Source organism: Solanum verrucosum, unplaced genomic scaffold (assembly GCF_900185275.1).
Source record: "Solanum verrucosum unplaced genomic scaffold, falcon-dt-bn FXZP01000207.1, whole genome shotgun sequence".
Classification (NCBI taxonomy): Eukaryota; Viridiplantae; Streptophyta; class Magnoliopsida; order Solanales; family Solanaceae; genus Solanum; species Solanum verrucosum.
In genome coordinates this window covers 3623047-3631574 of record NW_026019996.1, presented here as the reverse complement: position 1 = coordinate 3631574, position 8528 = coordinate 3623047, and the positions used below count along the sequence as shown (strand labels likewise).

The 8528-nt window shown below is 33.8% G+C and overlaps 1 pseudogene; it reads left to right on the top strand.

The window, feature by feature from the left end:
• The first annotated feature begins 7734 nt into the window (after positions 1–7734).
• Positions 7735–8276, top strand: LOC125819269 (uncharacterized; annotated as a pseudogene).
• Positions 8277–8528: the final 252 nt, after the last annotated feature.

Here is an 8528-nt window from a genome sequence, read left to right as displayed (position 1 = left end):
GGAGGAGAGGCGGTGCTTGGTATGAAGAGATAGCGTGATGTGGGTTAGGGATGGTTAAATCGATGGTGGGAGATTTTTGAACGGGAATAGTGGACGGGTTATTCGGGGAATATGTGGGAGTTCGATTTAGATGAGGAAAATAAAGTGAAGGTAGGCCTTCCATCACTTTGAGTGTTAGCAACATTAGACAGATTTGACAACTCTCACTCTCATCTCAACGATCTGTTGTGTCAACTCTGCAATCAACTCATTTTGTTCAGCATTGATGGGATCCGCTACAACAATTTCAGTCAAGCCAATTTTCTCACTATTATCAGCCATTTTTATTTTTCCTTTCAATAAACTTCGGTTAGGGAAGGAATCTTTGAGAACTTTAGACCGCGTAAAGTATGGATGCTCGACTAGTTTATCAACACAGATCAATTCTAAATACTTGACAAAGAAAAACAAGTCAAAGACAAATCTGTTAGTTTTAATTCATAACATTTAGTGTAAAATATCACATAGAGAGAAAATAAACACATAAGAGTTTACTCGTGTTGAGCAAAGGTCTTCTTGCATCTTTCATGGTTGTACTCTCGACATCTGTTAGTATGAATTTACTAATTCATTGTAAAAATGAAGGGAAAAGATAGGGGTCGGGCCTTGATAGATCAACTATGTATCTCATAAAGGAGAAATCAGGCCATACGTAGTTCGACTTTGTACAAGTATAACTGAACTCTTCATTCATACTTCATTACAAGAAATTTACAAGTAAAATGTAAGAAGCTTCTCAGTCACAAACTATGCCTCTCCCAAGGCTTCTTCTTCAAACCCTCTAAACTTCTTCGTCTCCATCTTAGTCCCAACCAAGTTGAAGATATGACTCTTAAAATATGGACACTATTTTTATTTTTTTGTTGAAAAAGGAAATACCGTACAAATATGGCTCTAAAAATATGCACACAATATTTTAGTTTATGAAATTTTGAAAAAGAAGTATTGAACTCAAAAAAAACTGCCTACGTATTTCATCGAGATGAGAATTAGGTGCACGTAGTTCGTACAAATATGCACACAATATTTTATTTTATGAAATTTTGAAAAAGAAGTATCAAACCCAAAAAGGGCTACCTACTAAAATCTAGACTCAAAAACCTCTGTTCAATATGCACACAATATTTTCCGTTCGCTGTTCACACAGAGTTCTATTGTGGTGGTGGAGAGGCAGGGGCGGCTCGACAGTGTTAAAAAAAAGACATGTGTCTTAGGCCCCTAAATTTAAGGGGCCTCATTTTAAATAATAATAGGTTATAAGTTATTAATTTTTAACAAATATTGAATATTATTTGTAGAAAAAGTAAACTTTTCATGAAAAATGAAGGAATTATTAGAAGAAATTTGACATATTTGGAGTACTATATCTCATGAAAAATAATTTAAAATAAAAATGGTTATATTATCAATTGAAAACTAGAAGAAATCAATTATACAAAAGTTATAAACAATTTAAGTTAAATTCCCCGTTTGAATTTTGCTTTAGGCCACTAATATGCTTGAGCCGCCCCAGTGGAGAGGCTCTCAACTTCGCTGTCCCAGTGTCACTGCTTAGGAAAAGGTGACAACCTAATCCTTATCTCGTTCTGCTCATTTATTTCTTTTCAGATCATATGAGTCATGTTTTGATTCTATTCTCCTTTATCACGAACTAGTTGTTGCTTGCTTTTTGTGTTTAGGTATGTTATGACTCTTCTGTTTAAGTCGAGAGAAGGATTGGCGTGACTCTTGACTCTTGGTTTAGAATCGTTGATACAATCGGTTTTGTGAACTATATACCTCTTTGATTTTCTTGTCTGAAATTCTATGTTGATTCCATTGTTTTATGCTCTTATTCATTTCGAAAATGTACCCATTATTATGATAACTTTACCGTTTTATGTATATTTCGAAGTCATTTTGAGAGAGTGGTTATCACGTTTTATGTACCCATTAGTTTTGTTGCTTCATGTTAAGTTGCTTAATACTTCTTTTTGGATTTTCATCCAGTGTCCAGTACTCACACGTCAGGAAGTCCCACATAGGAGGTTAAAGCGCTCTGTAACAAAGGTGACTTGAACTCGGGACCTCTTGGTTAATGATGAAAGAGTAATTTACCACTCCACCACAACCTTTGTTGGTGTGTTTAGGTTAATATCAGTAGGAATAGATAATGATCTGTCCACTTTTCTTTTTGGCATTCTGAGATTTTATTGTTTATTATTGTTTAAGCTCATTAAAATATGTTTCTGGGACATTGGTTTAAGCATGGCTACGCGGTTGTCAATTCATTTACAAAGGATAACTTATATGAGTAGATTATTAATCTCTCTGAATGGACTGGGTATCTAAATTGTTTGTACCCTTTTAGTTTAATTTTAAATAATCATTTAACTTGTTTTATGTTAAACCCAAATGTCTCACTAATGTATACCTTTCGGTGCCCTTTCGTTTGGTCCCCTGGTACCTTCTCCGCACGTACAGGTAAGCATTTCAAGTAGATAAGATCATAAAAGAAGAAATGGAAAGAAGTACTGTCATTATGCGCTATTATTTGAATCCAAAAATCAATCATTCCCAACTTTGATATGAAGGTATGGGGGAGATCAAAAGGGTGTGATTTGGACTATTATTTATTAAAATTGATTATGAACATGATACATTTGTGATATTAAAGCCTTACATAATTAGAGAGCTAATCCGTATTACTCTTTATTTTCATGTGAAACTCCATCCGAGTCTATTTTGGACTCCACCCTTGCATATCGTTGAGTTTTTTCGTGTTTATCTTTTCAATTGGAAGCTGATGTACATGTCCTGAAGTTGAATTACGGGGTTTGAAGGATGAGAATGGTTGTATACAGCCTATATATAGCTTATATACAGAGATAAGGAAAAAATAGGTTGTATACATCCAATATGCACTGATATACAATACTGATATACACTTGTACGAGAATGAAAGTGGGCTATAAAAGCCCAAGTGCAGTAGCAGCCCAAAGTGATTAAAATAGCAGATTTCTAAGGAAGAAATTGGCTGAAACCCATTTATTTTTCAGCAAACCATCTTATTAGAATTTGAGGTTCGTAGCTAGTTAGAGGGAGGAGACGGACTAGTGAAATTGGGAGAGGGAGGAGAGTGGCGAGCGAGAGAGGGCAGAGAGGCAAATTGCATACGTATATCTGACGAGCCAGATTGGGAGAGGGAGGAGAGAGGGCAGACAGTGGAGAGAGATTAATTGTATTTGTATATTTTTCATATAATTGTATATGTATATGTATAATTTGTATTTGATAATTTGTATTTGTATATGTATAAAAGAGGAGAGAGGCGAGAGAGAGGGAAAGAGAGGAGAGAGGCGACATAATTACAACTTAAATTACGTTGCGAGCCATAATTAATTCAAACTATAGCTATGTTAGCTAATTAACTAGTACATGTATTGGGTTATCCGCGTAATTCCCCCCTTAGAATTTAGGACAAGTTTTGGGTTATTCGCGTAATTCTCCACTTAGAATTTAGGAAAAATTACGCGGTTAAGCAAACTTATACTAATTAATTACTCATCATAGCTATAGTTTACTATAATTATCACTCACGACTAACATTATACATTAATTACGCGGGCTGACTTCGAGTTTGTATAATTAGCCACGTTTGTATATGTATAATTCGCCGGAATATACAAATACATATGTATAATATACAATTATCTAACCTATATACATATACAATTCACCTCTCTCCCACTCTCTACCCTCTCTCGCTTGCCTCTTTCCTCCCTCTCCCAATCTCGCTCGCCTCTCTCCTCTCCCAATCTCGCTTGCCATATATACAAATACATATGTATAATATACAATTATCTAACATATATACATATACAATTCACCTTTCTCCCACTCTTTACCCCCTCTCTCTCGTCTCTCTCCTCTCTTTCCCAGTCTCGCTCGCCTCTCTCCTTCATATAACATGTAGCTACGAATTGTAACTATCAAACTATAGCTATGGAGAGTAATTAGGCTATTTTTGAGTGGCTATATGTGAAAGTTCCCCTAGAATTTAGGACAGGTTTTGGGTTTGCTATGAAGCCCAATAACTATGAATTTGAGCAAAGCTCAAATTTATTCTTTCCTTTATTGTTATTTGTTTATTATTATTTTGTATTAACTCTAACTTTAAATATTTAGTTTCATTTAATTAAATCCCCCTAAAGATTAACCTTTTCATGTTATTTAATCTTTTAAATGATTTTATTTAATTACCATTCTTTACCTGGTCATTTTTTTGATAAAATTTACTCTCTTTCCAAATTATTTCAAGTGGTTTTAAGTTAATTTCTTTTCAAATAGTTTTAAATGCCTTTATTTATTTCAAAGTAATTTTCCCAAAAGTTAGTCAAATAAAGTTAGTTTTTTCAAGTCATCGGATAACCGCGTGTTATCGGACAATTCAAATACGTGAAACTTTCTTGAAAATAGAAATAAGAACCTTGTACCCTTTCTTTGGAATTTCGAAAGATTTTTCTGTTTAAGTATTTTTGAAATTAGTTTTAAAATATATTTAATTTCTTTAAAAAATTAAATGGCAATTCCTAAAAATTGATTTTTATCCTTAAAGTTGAAATCAATTTTGAAAACCGTCTTTCTATTACTCTATAACGGAAATAAGGGGAGGACTAAGTTGTACTGGTCACGAAAAAGACGACGCAGAGAGGGTGTATGCGTGTATGCGTCACTTGTATGTAGACGTTGTATACATAGTATACGTATTGTTGTATTGTTGTACGTAATGTATTGTTGTGATGGGCTGTTGGGTCGGTGATGTTATTGGAATACAAATTGGGCTGCTGATTAGGGGTGTTAAAAGAATATGAAAAACCGACTGAACCCATTTATATCATTTTTTCAATAAAATCGTAGACTTTTATTTAAGTGTATAACCGTCCCGAACAATTGGGATGGTCTTTTTAATTTATAATAAAAATTGAAAAATTCCCTAACCGAATCGAATAAGCTTACATGTATGTAAATATATTTTATGTGTTAACAATATGTTAAATTTAATATATAAACATATTTTATACAAAAGTTCAAATATAAATATAACCTATGTCATAGATAATATAATAGATACTCCATCAAACAATACGACAAAACCTATGAAAGCACTCCTATTAAATGTTTAAGATCAAACAATACGTACCAAAGTTTTACATTCTTGACATCTCGGTGAAGAATTGAAGTGCTGCTTCAAGAACATACTTGTCAAAGAAATATGTAATAGTATATTTGAGGTGATACTTTATAAGTAAAAAAAAAAAACTGAACTGGATCGATACCGAAGAGAAACCGATATGATTGGGATGGTTTTAAAAAAGAGTAAATTTTAGGTTTAGCAAACATAAAAATCATATTTGTATGATATAGTTATAGTTTGCATAATTGCATTCCATAACATTTTATGTTTGGTATGGAGCTATTAATCTGTATATGTATAAGTATATATTTCGATATTCATTCCTATTGTATAAGTATATATTTCGATATGCATTCCTATTGTATAAGTATATATTTGGAATCTGAAATAAGAAAGAGTAAAGAAATAAAGTCACCACTGAAGTTGTCCCGTATTTGCTTAACTTTAGAAGTGTCCTATCACCCCCACAAAACTATTTAATATCTTTGTAAGTGAGCCATTTTAACCCATTCCATCGTCTGTGTTGGCGCGCGTGATGCTTACTCATGTAATATTCGTTTAACCCGACCGACCCTATTCTTTTGAAGAAAAGTCTTCTTCTCCTTTTCTTTTGTTATTTCTCAACTTTCCCTAAAATCACAAAATATAGAAAATTCTTCTCGTTATCTTGGTGTTGATAATCTCGTTGTTGATGTTTCTTGGTGAAGATTTTTGGAGGGACAGGGAATTGAAGGGCTAGCAGGTTAGGGCTCTACATTATATGATAAAGATCTTCTTTGTTTTGATTATTATGATTTTAGGGATTATTATAGTGTAAAGAGTGTTGAATCGACCTATTATAGTTGCCATTGTTAGAATTTTATAGTGTTTCATTGTGTTATTGAGTAATTGCTACTATGAGGGTTTTGTGTTATCGACTTAGTGCGAAAGTTAGTGATTAGGGTTTTGTGTTATCGACTTAGTGTGACTATTAGTGATTGTGTTTAAGTTAGGATTTTATGTTATCCACTTAATTCGAATATTATTATTTGTCTCTAATACATTTGTAGACTTCAATTTGTACATTATCGACTTGTTTACAAGTCTTTTGTTCTGTTAGTGATGGGGCTAAATGTTAGTGCTACTGCTACTGTTGTTTGTTAGTGTCTTTTCTACTCTTGTTAGTTAGTGCTTTTGCTATTGTTGTTTGTTAGTGATTATGTTTTTTGTGTACAACTTGTTAGAGTTTGTTGTTGAAATGTGTGTTTGAATTGTGTTTGTCTTTTTTACATGCTTTTTCAGGATGACTTTTATTCTGATAACTTTAAGATGGTATCATGGGGGGTTAATAGAATTTGGTCCCCCACCTAAATATATTGGGGGCAAGTGACAGAATTCCTAGATGTAGACGTTTATAGGATGTCTTATTGTGAGTTGAGGAACTACATAAAAGAACTAGGATATATAATAGATTGTGAGTTTTTCATTAAGTGGGATGAGTTATTGGTCCTTGTTGATAATGATATACAATAGATTGTGAGTTTTACATTAACTAAGATATATACTTGGATCACTGATATATCTTTTATGTCTTTGAAGATTTGCAAGAAAATATTGAAAAGTCTATGCAATGTAACTTGACTTGGAAGGGAGAAAGAGATTTTGAGATTAAACACTATGAATCTACACATATTGTGGACATTGTTAGTAGGAGTTGTAGTTGCAGATCTTGGCAGCTCAGGCGCATTCCTTGTCCTTATGGTGTTGTTGTCCTTCATTACAAGGAGTTGGAACCAATCAATTATGTGGTTAGTTGTTATAGCACGGAGACGTATTCAGCACATATGCCCAATTTATACAGCCAATAAATAACATGAAAATGTGGCATATATCAAATAATCCAATTGTAAAGCCACCAAAGATCAAGAAGATGCCTAGAAGACCAAGTAAGGTTAGAAGAAAGGAAGCAAATGAAAGCAGACAAACTGAAAAGCTTAGCAAAAGCGGTGTTGTTATGACTTGTAGCAAATGTGGTACACAAGAACATAATAAAAGAGGTTGTCCTACAAGAAACCAAGTTGGTCGATGTCAGTCAGCTGAACCATCTTCTCAGGCAAGAGGTACTGGTCCAAATCAGTCAGTTGAACCATCTTCTCAGGAAAGAGCAACATGAGGCAGAGCAAAAGGTAGAGCAAGAGGTAGATCGAGGGGTAGTAATTCAACTCAATCACCTGGAGCTTCTTCACAGATATATATGTATTCATTTGTACAAGATTTAGTTGTAATTGCATGTACTGATGTGTAAAAATCAGGCCACCACAAATAATGAAAGTAGTAGAGGAAGAGGCACAAGAAGAGTTTCAAGTTCTATAGGTGTTCCAACTCAATCACATGGAACTGCTACAAACACAGAGGTAATATATCTAATTATTCTATCATTTATAGACAACATAGATATGCTTTAGTATTTGAGTTTCAAATTACAGACTGTAAATGGTAGAGGTAGAGGTAGAGGAGCAGGAACAAGTAGAGGAAGAGGAATGCCTCAATAAAGAGATGTGAATGAAGGACTAGGTAGAGGAAGAGGAATGTCCCAACATAGTCAAACTAGTTCTGAAGCAAGAGGGAAGAGACCAGTAGAACATGAGGACACAGTGGAGGACAAACAAGAGCTTTTAAAAGGCCAAGAATGGTAGGTGTTGGCAATACCAAGTTGAAGATGGATTTACAACTCTCAATGTAAGTTTACAACTCTCAATAAAGTTTACAACTGTCAATGCAAGGCCTAAATGTCTTTTGATTTGAATATGTATTTATTTGACTAAGCAGCCTGGATTACCAAGTAAAAGAGTCATCAATACTGGTACAAGAGTGACAAAGAAGGCTGATGTTGTTACTGGTGATATTGGCTACACACCAGTATGTGAATTCAAATGGAAGGGGGAAGACAACTATTACCAGTATCAACCTAGAAAGAATGAGGGCTAAAAAGGTTATCCAAACTAGGTCTGCAATTACTGCTACTGCTAATAGCCAAAGCCAAACAAGTTCAAGTAAGAAGACTCATGTGCCATGGAAGTAGGGCATTTTGATGTTGTCTTGTTCATTTTGACAAACAAATTTTAATTATGTATATTTTGGTGCTGTTTTTGGTTGGAATCAAACTCAATTTTGTGTGTACAAAACAAGATCAACTTGATAGTTGTACTTCAAATTGAATGATTATGTTGGAATGAAGTCCTCTTTTTGATCAGTTTTTTGTTGATTTTAGCTATACTCTTCTCATTTATTTGTAGTTGAACATATTTTTGAAGTTTCTCAAATGGTTACCACA